This window comes from Macaca fascicularis, chromosome 15 (genome assembly GCF_037993035.2).
Source record: "Macaca fascicularis isolate 582-1 chromosome 15, T2T-MFA8v1.1".
In the NCBI taxonomy this organism is placed as follows: Eukaryota; Metazoa; Chordata; class Mammalia; order Primates; family Cercopithecidae; genus Macaca; species Macaca fascicularis.
The window spans coordinates 41294975-41309824 of record NC_088389.1 but is presented as its reverse complement, the minus strand read 5'-3'; the positions used below and the strand labels follow the sequence as shown (position 1 = coordinate 41309824).

Genomic DNA, 14850 nt, shown 5'->3' with positions numbered 1-14850 from the left:
AAGCTGTGCTGTGTGAATGTGCATTGTTACCAAATCCGGTTGGACAATGGAACCATCAGGTGCTGATGCATGGTACTGCTCCCAGGGTAAGGGTCAGGGACTCTCACCCCTATCTCTGGTCTGGAAAAGAATGTGACAGAAGGGTGACTGAGACCCAGACAAGAAATGAAGACATCTATACAGCAGGGAAAGGCCCTGGGACACCAGGGGGAGGGTACATTTTATAGACAATTTGATGATCATATCTTCTCTATGGGGCAGGTGTCATAATCTCACCTTCTCCTCCATTATTCACTGTCCTCATAATTTTGCTTATAAGGAACTGAAGGTCAGAGTGGGAGTGGCTTATCAGACAAATAATGAGATGAGGCATCTAGGTTGTAACCCAGGTGTGTCTGATTCCAAGGATTGGTATACTGTCTTCTCTGATCTGTGGTTCTCAAGCATCGGTGTACATCAAAATCACAGGGGGAAGACGTGGCATGAGAGGTGGGGTGGGAGACGGTTGTTAAATCACTGATTACTGGGACCCACCCCTAGGGTTTCTGACTCCGAAGGTCTGCAGTGGTGACTGAGAATTTGCATTTCCACCAAATTCCCAGGTGATGCTGATGCTCCAATCTAAGACCACACCTCCAGAAACACTCTATTCCAGTTCTGCTCAGATATTAATATGCATGTAACTCAACTGGAAATCTTTTTAAAATGCAGATTCTAATTTAGTAAAGTTCCTGGGAAATGAAGCAAATTGCATTTCTTTCTTTCTTTCTTTTTTTTTTTTCTTCTTCTTCTGACACGGAGTCTCACTCTGTCGCCAGGCTGGAGTGTAGTGGTGCAGTCTCGGCTCACTACAACCTCTGCCTCCTGGGTTCAAGCAATTCTCCTGCCTCAGCCTCCCGAGCAGCGGGGACTACAGGTGTGTGCCACCACACCCAGCTAATTTTTATTTTTATTTTTAGTAGAGACGGGGCCTCACCATATTGGCCAGGCTGGTCTTGAACTTCTGACCTTGTGATCCACCCACCTTGGCTTCCCAAAGTGCTGGGATTACTGAGCCTGGTCTGCAAATTTCATTTCTAATAAGCTCCCAAGTGATGTCTATGCTGTGGGATGTTACCACACCCAAGAAGCAAACGCCTATGCCATGATATTGGGAAACGAGAAATCTAGAAAGATAGCACTACAGTTCAAGAACTGACTCTGGAATTCAAAAGTAGAGAAAACAGACATTATACCAAAAAAAAAAAAAAAAAAAAAATGAGCTGCAGGAAGGACATAATTTGGAAGATCTGAGTTCAATATTTGATCATGTCTTTAGTAGCTTTACAATTAGGGGATTTTTATTATTTTATTTTATTTTATTATTATTATTTTTACTTCTTTAGGTATCAGTGTGCTTATTATTTGAGGATCAATTAAAAAAAAAAAAAAAAGACCATAGGGACAATACTTGGGGGCTTCTCAAAATAATTGCTGAAGACACCCTCCAGGGTATTGCTCAACATTTCTTGTGAGGAGAGCCATGAATAAAACTGTTCCCAGGATGCAGTGCTAATTAGTCTCTCCTTCCCCTGATGACTAGCTATAGCTTCTTCCACTTGCACGAGGAACCCAGTGCACCCGTCCTTGTCAAAATTTTCCTCGACTCAGCACCATTTATAGCTGCTTTATTAGCTCAGAATTCTAGAATAAAACTTGTTATAAAAATAAAGTATACCCTCTGCATTAAATACCTCACTATATATATGCAATTTATTGCCACCTGTCTGAAGTCCTTTAGGAGAACAGAAGGGGCCCGAATCTAAATGATTGATTAAGTGAATGCCAATGGAAGGAGTGTAGGCCCCTCTTGAGACATCTGTGAAACTCAAGAGGGAGAAATCAAAGAGGAACTATTGCATACTGTTAGGTACAGTCAGAAGGTAATGGCTAATTACTATTATGATTGTGATTATTATACAGTAAAAAGCAATTACACGTTAAACTTGATATTTAAGAAACTTGTAACAAATAGAACTCCACCGCATGTAATTTTCCAGCCTCAGTCAATTCCTACCACTCTCGCTATAATCTCTGTGCTCCCTTCTGTTATGGCCTGAACATGTCCCCCAAAACTCATGAGTTGCAAATTTAATCCCCATTGCAACAGTGTTGCAGGGTGGGGTCCTTTGGTAGGTGTTTGGGTCTTAAAGGCTCCACTCTCATTAATAAATTAAGGCCATTATAAGAGAGCTTAATGGATGGGGTTTGGTCCCTTTTTTCCCCTTCTGTCCCTTTTGCCAGGTGAGGACACAGTATCCCTTTCTTCCAGAGAACACAGCAACAAGGCACCATCTCAGAAAAGAGACCAAGCCCCTCATCAGACACTGAACCTACCTGTGCCTTCATCTTGGACTTCCCAGCCTCCAAGACCATGAAAATAAATATCTATTCTTTATAAATTATCCAGTCTTAGAATTTTTTTTTTTTTTTTTTTTTTTTTTTTTTTTAGCAGCACGGACACCTCCCTACATCATCTGTTTCCTGGAGCATTCCCTGACCTTTCACCTTTGAGTTCCTCCCAAAAGGTCTATTTACCACAAAGAAAATTCTAAACACTGATTTATTTCTTAAGGTTCCTCAAACTCCAGGAAAGTCTTCTCTAGTATTGCTAATTTTCCTTCCTTTTTTGTTCATTTTCTCAGAGTAACATTAAATTTCCCCAAAGTGATGTGTTGTGTATGACTCTCCATGGCCAATATCAGATCAAGTCTCCTTCCATGTCCACCTGGGTCAATAATTAATTTATACATTCATCTGCATTTTCATTCGTTTTTTAAATTCCCCCCAGTCTCAGCCTTTTCTTCAACTATTTCACCACTCATTCATCACTTCACTAATCCATCCATACAATCATTTACACATTTATTATCTATATATTATATATTCATGTTTATATATCAATCTGCTGAGTAGTTTATTTGCTTTTCATTCACACATGAATTCTCTCATCACACATTCATTCACTCACCCACTCATTCGTTCATTGAACAACTACTACAATCATTGGGTGCTCACTCTGTAAGAATCTAACTTGAATACTGATTCTAGAAGATGTAGTCTCTGCTCTTGAGAAATTCACAAACCAGTCAAGAGGACAAAGAAGCAAATGTAGAATATCAAATTCTGTGTGGCCAGGGTGGAGCAGAAGAGAACAGGAGGTTGAAAAGAGAAATAAGTAACAATAACTGCACACCTACTATGTGCCCACTGCTTAATATGCATTATCTGATTTAAATGCAACTTTCTCTTTAATAGGTGATGAAACCAAATTTGCTCACTGACTGGACTTAGCTGAAATCTATGTCTAGGTGTTCTCATTCTGCTCCCCATGCTCTTAACCACTCTGCTGTATTCACTGGTAATATAATTGGTGACCTTGGTTTAGGACTAGCATTTCTGGGGAACAGCATGGGAGCAATCAAATTTGAAAAGTGTGAGAAGCAATTAGAAAGTGAGGAAGTGAAGACAGTAAGTTTCTATCAAGCAGTTTGTCTTTTCAGGCGAGAAGAGAGAAGGTTGTAACCGAAGTGGGGCTTAGGACTGAGCACCAGACAGCAGAAGAACCTCATGAGCCTGGACAAGCGTATCTATCATAGCAGCTTTCCTCATTCTTTTTCCTTAGTTGTCTTCATTTCCATTGCCCCCTACACAACCAAGAGCTATTTTATTTACTTTTGTATATACTAGGACTTAGCATAGGGCCTATCAATTATGTCACAGCATAATTGATAAATTAGTATACATAAATGAGTGAATGTTAAATTCTCTTTTTTTTCTTTTGAGACGGTGTTTTGCTCTTGTTGCCCAGGCTGGAGTGCAATGGTGCAATCTCAGCTCACTGCAACCTCCGCCTCCCGGGTTCAAGTGATTCTCCTGCCTCAGCCTCCCAAGTAGCTGGGATTACACGCATGTGCCACCACGCCTGGCTAATTATTGTTTTTTTAGTAGAGACAGGGTTTCTCCATGTTGGTCAGGCTGGTCTCGAACTCCAGACCTCAAGTGATCCACCTGCCTTAGCTTCCCAAAGTGCTGGGATTACAGGTGTGAGCCACCACGCACTGCCATGTCAAATTCTTTAAAATGGATTCACACATTGCCTAGAGTTCTATTTTGCAGAAAGGAGGGAGAAGTAAGTCAGCTGACTGGCACTTTCTACAAAACAGCCCATGGAATGGGCTGGGTCTTGGAAAGAGAGTGATGCAGACAGAGTGACTATGATAACCAAAAAATAAACTAAATCAACATTGACAAGGAAAATGTAAATTCAAAAACAGGAAAAATTGAATTCAAGCACTACCAGGGGATCGGATCAAAGTTGAGGACACAAATAGGCATACAGGATCTTCTTAAAGCTGGAAGGAAATTGGCCCTAGAAAACTCACACCCAGGGGCAAATGTCACATGCCTATATCATTTGGATGTTTACACAATTTCCTGGCAATCTGTGTCGGTCCACAAGCCCAGCAGAGAAAACAGTCTTATGGGTGTAAAGAAAATGAAGACTTTAGCTTCAGTGGGGTGGGTTTAATTAGAACTGTTATTAGTCTGTTGTGCAAAAACCTCATTAGAAACTCACTGGGGCTCTCAAAAGTGTTGGACATTTTTTTATAATTACATTTCTTCTGATTCCTCCATGGGTTTCTAGATGCAATCTGAGCACTGGATCTACTAAAGGTGTGTAGGGAAGAATGACTTCCGGTTAACTTGTCATTTCAGTCCAGGGCCAGATACCCGCCGTTCTCGCCCCACATATTGTTGAAAAGAAGAAAGGAATCTGAAAGCTGGCGAACTGTAGCAGGTTCTTTGACATGTATGATTTTACATCACAACAAGCAGAGAAACTGAATGTTCAGATACCTCAAGCAGCTTTCACAAAGTTACACAGCTAGTTAGTGGCAGCATCAGCATTCAAACCCCGGTTGGTCTAACTCCAAAACCCATATTCTTTCCAGGGCCCCATGCTGCCTCCAACAGTGACACTTCTTTTGTAAGAGAAAAGATTTCTCACTTCAGTTTGGCAACTACAGTTTGGGGAAGGGAGAGAAAGAGCGGACAGGGTCACGAAGGGAGAGGAGAAAACATCATGCCATGCCAGTTTCAGACTCAAAGATCACTCCCCAGCTGTCAGTGGAGCCCACAATCACTGTGGAGTTTTATTAAAAAGCAAGAGTTGTAGAAGAGTGAAGCGACAGATTCAAAATTAACTTGCCAAACTCCCCATCAATATTATGACAGTCCCCAAGTACCAGTTCAGCGACCCAGCGCACCAACTTGACAATATTAACATAACTTTGTTGGAACAAAAGCTTCTTGAACTCTGTCTTTTCAAGTGAAGCTAATTTTGAGGAGACAGCCATTCTTCTTTCTGTCTTTTTTGGCACCTCTGTGACAGGTCCCCTGGGTCAACCTAAGAGTGCATGTTTTATAAACTTCTATTATCCTTTCATCTCCCTGGGGACTGCCACCCACTTTGGATGCTTAAGTCAAGTAGAGCAGTTCTTCTTCCACTTAGGGACGTACTGAATGAATGAAGACTGGGAAAGAGATCTGCATACTTGCCACTTTCTGAACACTGACCTGGGTTCCCTTTGGTCTTTATATTTGGAATGAGGATCTGTGATGGCTAACCCAACCAAAATTCACATTTAGGGCAATGTGCTCTCTGCACCAGCTCTTATAAGCTAACTGCTGTCTCAGTCCCTCTTTTTCTTCACCTAACAATCTTTTACTTACTCTTCACATCTCAGCTTAGACATTAATTCCACCTACCTGGAGTCTTACACCCCATGTGGGCTTGCTCTGGTAGCACTCTGACTTTCACATCTAACACTGCACAGGTCAGTTTACTGAATTTCACTAAGTATCTTTCTTTTGTTAGTGTATGAGTTCAGTAGGTAGAGTGACTACATAATTTATCATGTGATCCAGGGGTCTTTTGTCTAGGATGTAAGCTAAACTGGAGAGGAACTTGAATAACACTCATAAACTAGACCGTCCTAGTAAAACTAGGATATATGAGCACCCTCCACATATGGGCATATATCGCAACTACTTGGTTTCTGTGACTCCATTGCCTTGAACAGTGGTTAAAATTTAGTCAGTGTAGCATATTTTTTGAATGAATGAATGAATGAATGAATGTAAAAAACAGTTCCTTTTTTTTTTTTAACAAGTCTCACAGGCAAACTTATAAAATCTTTTTCCTTCTTTCTTTCTTTCCTTCCTTCCTTCCTTTCTTCCTTTTCTCCCTCCCTTCCTGCTTCCCTCTCTCTCTCCCTCCCTCCCTCTTTCCCTCCTTTATCATTATTTCCTCCTTTCTGCCTTCTAACTTGTTAACTACCTACCATGCATCAAGCCCTGTTCACTGTCATCACTGGGCATAAAAATAAACATGACTCTGTCTTGGGAGTGAGAAGGAGAAATAACTAGCATGTAGTGAGCATCTACTATGCATCTATTGCTTTAAACATTGTATATTATTAATATATATCCAACTATCCAATGAGGTAGTTAATATGTTCACCTGGACAATGAAGCATAGAGAGAGGTCAGGTAACTTGGCCAAGGTCACACAGCTAATAGCAGCAGAGGTTGAATTCAATTCCAGGTCTGCTGGCATACAAAGCTGCGGTCTCATCTCTAAACTAAGCTACTGCCTAAACTAGGTAGAAGGAAGGAGAAATATAGGGCAGTACAGGGTGTAAAGAGCTATGGGCTGAGGAGGTTCCTAATCCATGAGCACAGAAGCTTCTCTAACCTGCAAAATCTTATGTTCTTTATCCGTGAACATAACAAAAATCCATCTGTAATTTATAGCTACCATTTGTTGACAACTTAGTTGTATAGATACTTTGCTAGGTCTTGGAAATTTATAATAATGAAGAGTCAATGGTCAAGGTAAGCAGGGGAGGTAAATATCAAATAAGAATACAAATATGAATTTTATTTTTCACAGGTATTTCAGAGAAAAAATAGTATGAGGACCACATACTATGAGACACAGTATTTTTTTAATCACTATTTTTACAGCAAAGAAAAATGAAGCTTGAGTGGATAAATGGATCAAGACCACACTCTACAGAGCTAGGATTTGAACCCACATCTACTTGGGTCCAAAGTCTATGTTGTGTTTCCTTCCCCACTTTTCTCCTGAACAATTCATTCACAATGCCCCTAATGAAACAGAGCAAATCCTTCACCACTACTTTTTATGCTCTTTAAACCTCAACGTTTTTAGATACAGAACAGATATAACATTGGCTCTTCTCCATAAGCTTGTTGTGGCAATTAAAGAAAAGACAGCACTTGAAGCACTTTGCGGAGTGCCTGGTCCACAGACATGTTTGGTAAATAGCAAATATTATCATCATTAATGTTATTAGACAGTATTGAATTATTGACTAAGGTCATGTGGTGGTCCATCACACATGCAATGTCCTGTGTTATTAGTTAACGTTAACATGCTCATGTTTTCATAGCATTCTCCCGTTCCCCTACTGTCCCTACCTTTGAGTCCCTCAGCCTAGCACAGTGATATGAATGGAGCAGGATGTGTGACCCACCAAGTGTTAAAAGAGGAGGGAGAGGTTGTGTTTTGGGGCTCATGCCTGTAACCCCAGCACTTTGGGAGGTTGAGGTGGGCAGATCACCTGAAGTTGGGAGTTCAAGACCAGCCTGACCAACATGGAGAAACCCCATCTCTACTCAAAATACAAAATTAGATAGGCGTGGTGCCGCATGCCTGTGATCCCAGCTACTTGGGAGGCTGAAGCAGGAGAATCACTTGAAATAGGGAGGTGGAGGCTGCAGTGAGCCGAGATTGCGCCATTGCACTTCAGCCTGGGCAACAAGAGTGAAACTCCGTCTCAAAAAAAAAAAAAAACCAAAGAGGAGGGAGAAATGGATATTTGAATATGGATTTGGAGCCAGACTGTCTGGATTCCAATCCTGGCTCCACCCTTTACCAGCCAAATGATAATGAGAAAATTATTTAGTCTCTTAGCAATTCAATGTCATCATCTGTTAAAAAAATAAGGGAGGGGAGAAGGTTGACAGCTCCTCTAGGTCACGCTAGAGGCTGTAGAACTGAATGCATTTGAACAGTGAAGCTGCTGCCCGGGTCTCTTCTCGTGTCACTGGGAGCTCATCCTCAGTCTCCTTTGTTAGTGGCTCTTCACCTTGCCAATGTTTAACTGCAGGACTCAGGGCTCAGGCTCTCCTCTTCTGTATCTACTCCCTATGAATTTGTGTCCTCTCATTTCTTTTCTGTCATCTATATGCTAAATAATCTGAAATGTACATTTCAAGTCATATTTCTCTTCTGAACTGGTATATCCTACTGGCTTCCTGACGTCACCATAAGAACATATATTAGACATGACCAGATGATGGCTATTGACGCCAGATGATGAGTGCCTGGGGTTTCATAACACTATGGTCTACTTGTATGAATGATTGCAATGTTCCACAATCAAGTTCATCTTTTAACATTATCGAAAACAAATTTCTCTTTCTATTCCCCTCCCTTGTGCCTGCTCCTCCTGTGGGCTTTCCTGTCTCCATCAATGGTACATCAGTCTGTCTGACTGCTCAGGCAAAATTCAGGTCACCAACCTTGCCTCCCTCCTTTCTCTCTCTCATCAGTAAATCCAGTTGTCCCACCTTCAGAATACAACCAGAATCTGCCCACCTCTCACCATGCTGACTTGTGTGAACATGCTCCAATCTACTGTTGTCTGACATCTAGACCACAGCAGCAGCCTGGGAACTGCTTTTCCTGATTTCACCCTGCCCACTAACGTCTATTCTTCACAACCCAGTCAGATTATAGCCATTTTCTGCTCAAATAATGCACTAGCTAGGTTTGCTTCTCCAAGCTACTGCATTTAGGAGTCCCACAGGACCCTATACAAAATGGCCCATACTTCCCCACTTGGTACCCATTGCTTCCTTATTTGTAACCTTTTTTCCTACTATTTGCCCCCTCTCCCCCTCTGTTCCATCCACCGAAGCTCCTTTTGGTTCACAGAAAATGTCAAGGGTCTTTGAACTTACTATGCCTTCTACCTGGAAGCTGTTCCCCAGATATGTGCACAGTTCACTGCCTTGTTTCAGATCTTTGTACCAACGTCACTTTATCAAAGAAGTCTTCCAGCCCATAAAACATAGAATTCCCTGCCTGAAACCCTCTAACACCCTCAACTTAACCTGCTTTTCTCCACAATGTGTATACCTGACAGAGTATATATTTATTTGTTGATTATCTGTACCCTACACTAGAATATAAACCTTCAGAGCAAGGGATTTTTATATATTTTGTTCACTATTGTCTTCCTGGTTTCCTACAATAGTCAGTGTCATAGAATAAGTGCTCAAAAGTATTTTTGGTAGAGTGAGGATAAATAGTGTCTGGTGCAGTGTGTCATTGTTATCTTGTTACTCTTATTACTACAATCACTACTGTTACTTGTTACTCTTGTTACTACGATCAGTACTACATAAAGAAATACTGGAGAGATACCCAACAAACTAATAAAAATGGGGGACAGGGGAAAAGGATGGAAAAAAACTGAGAAAGGAGTGACATTCCTCATTGGATGTCTTTTATGCTGTTTGTGTTTTTAAACTCTGTAACTGTAATACCTATTAAGAAATCAGTTTAAAACTACACTGATATGGTTTGGCTGTGTCCCCACTGAAATCTCATCTTGAATTGTGGTTCCCATTATCCCCATGGGTCCTGGGAGAGACCAGGTGGAGATAATTGAATGAGGGGGGCCGTTTCCCCCATCCTGTTCTCATAATAGGGAGTTAGTTCTAAAGAGATCTGATGGTTTTAAACGGGGCTTCCCCTTTCACTGGACACTCCTTCTCTTTCCTGCTGCCCTGTGAAGAAGTACCTTCCACCATGACTGTGAGTTTCTTAGGACCTCCCCAGCCATGGGGAACTGTGAGTCCATTAAACTTCTTTCCTTTATAAAATACCCAGTCTTGGGTATGTCCTTACAGTAGCGTGAGAATGAACTAATACATACGCCTACCAAACTGTCGCAGCCAAGGGGAGCTAAGGAGATGGACAAGTCAGTGTGAGATGGTGACCAAGATGCTCTTAACCTTGCATCAACTTGACTAAGCACCAGGCAGCCTTCTCCAGTCTCTAGGTCCCTGACCTGCCTTTTCTTAGAGCATTTACTTTAGAAACTTGCAATTGTAAATTATTTCTCTTCCCCTTTAAGACATAAATCTTTTAGAAAATTTCTTGCCAGTTTTACAACCTAGGACTGTCTTTCTCAAGGACATGGGAGCTATCTCTCTGAAATGTAATCATCAAGGAAGACAGTATCCCTATCTCCCAGTCTCTGTGGAAGGGTGGAAGCCTAACTTCCATGGATACCAATTAGCAAACACAGATGGCCTAATCACAGAGAAATACATTTGCAAAGTCAAGAATAACTCAATGTGCCGGACACATCCTATTGTTTTATCTCCTAATGTCCTCTGGTACTTTTCTACTTACCCCAGCAATTAAAAACCCTCCTTTCCCTTTCAGTTTCAGTGAAATTGAGTTCAGACCTCTCTCTCCTTCCTCTATTGCAATAGCCTTGAATAAAGTCTTTCTTGCCGTTTAACACTATCCAGTGTAATTTTGCTTTGATGTCTGTATGTTGAATGGGCTCCTGTATCAGAAAAAGGACATCAGATAAAAACTAAGGAAATCTGAATAAAGTATGAACTTTAGGTAATAATAATGTATCAATATTGATTTATTAATTATAACAAATGTATCATACAAATGTAAGAGGATGCTGTGGGAAACTGGTCACAGGATATATGGGAACTCCCTGTACTGTTTTTGTGATTTATCTATAAATCTAAAACTGTTTAAAATAAAAAATATATATATTTTTAAAATCCTATCTGAACCTGGAGGACATTATGCTAAGTGAAATAAGCCAAACACAGAAAGACAAATACTGCATGTTCTCACTTGTATATGGAATCTAAAAAGTCAAACTCATATTAGAGAGTAGAATGGTGGTTATCAGAGGCAGGGGGTGGGGAGAGGATGAGGATTTGGGAGGAGATGATGAAGAACAGGGAAAGATTGGTCAAAGGGTACGAAGTTTCAATTAGACAGGAGGAGTCAGTTTTAGTCCATTGCTCAGTGTGGTGACCATAGTTAATAATGTATTGTATATTTCAAAAATTTGCTTTGAAAAGTTTTTTAATATTCTCATCACAAAAAGTATGTGAGATGATGAATATGTTTATTAGCTTGATTTAATCATTCTACAGTGTACACATATATCAAAACATCACATTGTATCTCATAAACATATAGAAGTGGTATTTGTATATTAAAAATAACCCTGTCTGAGTGGAGTATGGAAAAGAACACCCAAGTTTCATAAAGACCCAGTAAGTAAGGCTCTGACCCCAGCTATGTGATGTCAGTCAAGTTATCAGATCTCTTTGAGTCCCAGTTACCTCATTTATAAAATGACACTTGTAAATCCACTAACATGATACATTCTCAGTAGTGGCAGAAATTGTCTTAGACAGTACAATGGCTTGTGGTACTCCAATGTCTAACTCTACCCAACAAAACAGTAACCCTTAGTATTTAATTTTTCTCATTAAGAAGAATTCAATCCTATTTTTTTTCTATGACAGGGGGTGACAGTAAAAAACAAAGTGAACATAGCCTTAGATAATACAAAAAATAAAAAAGTATATTATTTTCCCCTTTACACCAACATCAGACTGAGTTTTGTTCAGCCCGAATCCCCAGAACCTGTCACAGAATAAGCACTTGATATGTACTGATTGGCTAGAGCACAAAGCTGAAGCAAATTAAATTGCAATTTAGCTTAATTCTCAAGCTGTGTTTCCACCTCCTTTGCAAATACAGCTGCAAAATGCTTATATGGTCTCTGGAGTTGTTTATTCCCAGTGGCTGGGTCCTCACTAACTCCTAAGAAATAGGGAATTAATAGAAACTTACAGGGGTATCCTTTAGAATAACTTTAGTTCTCTGAACTATGGCATGAGAAGTAAGAACAATCACTTCATCGTCTTTCTTTCCTTCTACTCTAGAAAGCATCAAAAGAAACTGAAGCAGCCTCAAGGTCACTGGGAACTCAGTAAAGAATGGAGAGGCTGACTCAGGGTTTAAGGTTCTTTCAAAGTCCTCAGGCATACAATGAATTAACCAGCCCTGGGCTACTCAAATGCCTGTAGCTTTGACTCCTGGCTTGTACCTGCTAATTAACTGTCCACTTAATGGGCTCATCTGAGGATCTCAGGCTACATAAAAAATAAATGCTCATTTTGGACTCTTAAAAGCCACCTTTGAGGTGTTCCACTACATTATCATTAATAGTAATTATTCAGTGGTGATGTTACATAAAACCCCAGCCACTGCCCTTGGAGCTTTCTGTATAAATTCACATCCAATAAACTGTGATCATATCTTTCATTAGAACTGTTACTACATACATTTCTATTCAGGGCATCTCTCTGAAATAAAAATATTTCCCTAAAAGTTAATTTTCTTGATACACATGTGTGGGCTTATTAATGTGAGCTTAGAATAGACTTACTTTTTCATTTATCTGGAAGGAATACAAAGAAAGTAATGCTGGCAAATTTGCATCTCACATGATTTCAAGTGTGACAGAATGCATACTACGACACAATTTTGGAGTAAGTGGTATCTCACGGATGCCTGCATTCATGTTGAGGCAAATGTCACTAATATTACCAAATCTTTACAAGGCATTTTAACCTGTCTTTTCTCTATCTCTCTCTCTCTTTTTTTATTTTTTATTTTTATTTTTGAGATGGAGTCTTACTCTGTCGCCCAGGCTAGAGTGCAGTAGTGTGATATCTTGGCTCATTGCAACCTCTGCCTCCCTGGTTCAATCGAGTCTCCTGCCTCAGCCTCCCAAGTAGCTGGGATTACAGGCACGCACCACCGCACCTGGCTAATTTTTGTAGTTTTAGTAGAGACGGGGTTTCCCATGTTGGTCAGTCTGGTCTCAAACTCCTGACCTCAGATGATCCGTCTGCCTCGGCCTCCCAAAGTGCTGGGATTGCAGGCATGAGACACTGCACCCGGCCTAACCCTGCTTTTCTCATCACCTCTTCCTCCTCTTCATAATTCTCCTGTGAGGCAGGCACTGTTCTGTTCCCTGATTTCATGGTGAGAAAACTGAGGCTGAGAAAGGCGATTAGAAGGTGCAAGGTCTTACAGCTAGTAACGGCCCCCCTTTGGTGCTTACATAGCCTTTCCTGATGGAATGTCCATCCTCCGCCATGGCTTCCTTACCTCCGCAATCCTATCCCTCCACCCCTTCATGACCCACCTTGATGTTCACGTCTACAGACCCTCTTTGCTCTCATTTGCCTGGAACACTCCCTCACATGTTAACTGTTACTCTAGCCTCCAGGTCTCAGGGAGCACTTCTTCCAGGGAGTCTTCGCTGCCTCTCACTGAGCAAAATGCACTTGTTGGCGAGTCCATCTGCACAAGAATAGAAACCTCAACTGTCTTCTTCCTCTTTTTATCTCCAGAGAATTTATTTTATTTTGTTTTGTTTTTAGATGGAGTCTCACTCTGTCACCCAAGCTGGAATGTAGTGGTGTGATCTCAGTTCACTGCACCTCCACCTCCCAGGTTCAAGCGATTCTACTGCCTCAGCCTTCCAAGTAGCTGGGATTACAGGCATGCATCACCACACTGAGCTAATTTTTGTATTTTTAGTAGAGACGGGGTTTCACCCCATTGGCCAGACTGGTCTCAAACTCCTGACCTCGTGATCTGCCTGCCTTGGCCTCCCAAAGTGCTGGGATTACAGGTGTGAGCCACCATGCCCAGCTCTATCTCCAGAGATTTATAAGACCTGATATATAACAGGTGTTCAACCAAAACTCATTAACTCACAAATGAGAACTAGTGGTAAAGTCAGGGCTAGAACTTCTGACCTCAAGTTCATTTCTTTGTCATCATCTTATTCCCTCTCATGATTAATAAAACAATAATAGTAACAAATGACTTCTGAGGTGTGATTTCTTTCTTGAGTGAGATACCAGTATGGACTTACCATAATGTAATATAGTAAAATTTCAGCACTGTGGGCTCCATTAAGAATGCATAATGCTTGACCAGGGGCTGGGCTGGCCCATAACTTTTAAGTGTTTATTTATAAAAGAGATTGCTAAGCACTTTAGTGCATTAGCAGTGTAAACAAGATCATGGGGGGAAATGGCAGAAGATACTTAAGAGAACAAACTGCCTGGAGTCACTTTGGAAGCACCCATAATGAACAAACAATCACTGTGCTAATTACAATTGCTCTGCTAATTACAATGACTGTGCTAATTACAATCTATCCTTATCTGTTCATAGGTTCCCTAAGGACTCTTCCTTCTGAGCATTTAGACCAGCCTGAGTTACGGCCTGCATTTGAGTGTAATGAAATTGCGCTTCTTTAAAAATTGTCTCTGCTTCAGATGTCTCAATGATTCAGATAGGCTTTCCCCTTCTAGAAAAAGAACAGAGTCAGGGATTTTGAGGCCAGAAATTTAAAACAAAACCAAAAAAAAAGGGGGGAAAGAGAGCTGTGAAGACAAGCAAAATGGATCTTGTTGATTTTGTTGTTTTAGCACCTTTTGCAGTCTAGAGACACATTTTTAGGTTCGTTGGAGAACATTTGAAGTATGCTCTGTATAATTTGTTTTCTTCATAAAATGACCATGTTTGGTATATTTAGAGATGTGAACATTGAGAATAAAATTTTAAAAAAT

General features: G+C 40.7%; 1 protein-coding gene and 1 long non-coding RNA gene across 11 annotated transcripts in view; one reads left to right on the top strand and one right to left on the bottom strand.

The window, feature by feature from the left end:
• Positions 1-14095, top strand: part of LOC135967382 (uncharacterized) — a 31452-nt gene extending 17357 nt beyond the window's left edge. Inside the window, exon 2 of the long non-coding RNA XR_010581461.2 lies at positions 13648-14095. This is a non-coding gene — a long non-coding RNA (uncharacterized lncRNA). The remainder of the gene's footprint in view (positions 1-13647) is intronic.
• The window catches only part of ASTN2 (astrotactin 2), a 986627-nt gene that overhangs the window by 338933 nt on the left and 632844 nt on the right, over positions 1-14850 (bottom strand). The gene's annotated exons all lie outside the window — the stretch shown is intronic.